Here is a 1066-nt window from a genome sequence, read left to right as displayed (position 1 = left end):
TCAGCTACCAGGTGCACAAGGCACAACTTGGATGGGGAGGCAACCAGGAGGACACTCAGTGGTTGCTACACTTTTGCATCAAGGACATGCAGCCAAATCATCATTGAAACACTATATGCCTTCAGCATTGATTGATGAATCTGCACAAATGGCAAATGGGCGTGTGAGTGATCAAGATATTCAAAAATTTTGGCAGTGATCTCTGTGGTGGGGATAGAAGAAAAAATTTGTGTCTGTTTTGTCTGGTGCCAAATTGGCTGTTGATAAAAAATCGTCTGCAACACAGTGACACCAGCTGAACCAAGAGAAAGAGTGGGTGAGTGAGTGAGACACACATGAAAGGATGATGACCACCCACATTGAGAACTGGACTGCATCAGTGGTGTTGAAAAATTTGGGCCAAGACATTAAGGTGTGCCATATGAAGACACAGCCAGGAGGACAATATGCCACACCCAATCATACATGTGGAAGATTGCTGAATTGACCAACAGGATGGTGGATGATGTTGTCCATGGCAATGCTGATTGTGAGCGCATGCACCTGATGCTGGACATGGTGATCATGCTTTGGCTCAAAAACATAGTGCCAACATGTGAGCAACTGGAATTGATGCATGTCATGGTTCAACCCACCAAGTATGTTGTTGTGCTGGTGCTTCAAGTTGTGAGGTGGATGTGCGATCTGTTGAGGTGCAAGATTGGAGACCCCATGCTTGTATTTCCCACTGAGGCCATTGAGCAAAAGGTGGAAATGTGGCCCATGTCAGTCATGGATGAGGCGATCCAAAATTCATATGAGGACATCAAGATCAATGGCGTGTACTTTATCAAGAGCCAATGTCACGCCATTATTGACTACCTACCTCTTGATGAAATCTGGGTGCATCCATTGCAGCAGACTTTATCCCACTGTCCATTGACAACGAGGTGGGACAGGTCATTAGCAAGTTGGAGAACCCTCTTTGTGCAAGAGGTGGATGAAGTGGGCGATCCACGTTTTGACTGCGCTGCAGAATTACTCCATGGTGCCCATGGTCAGAGATCGTGTGGCGGCCCTCAACGGG

This window comes from Acanthamoeba castellanii, assembly GCF_000313135.1.
Source record: "Acanthamoeba castellanii str. Neff unplaced genomic scaffold scf7180000084576, whole genome shotgun sequence".
NCBI classification, from domain to species: domain Eukaryota; phylum Discosea; order Longamoebia; family Acanthamoebidae; genus Acanthamoeba; species Acanthamoeba castellanii.
The sequence above is the reverse complement of the archived record's forward strand: the minus strand, read 5'-3'. Positions refer to the sequence as shown.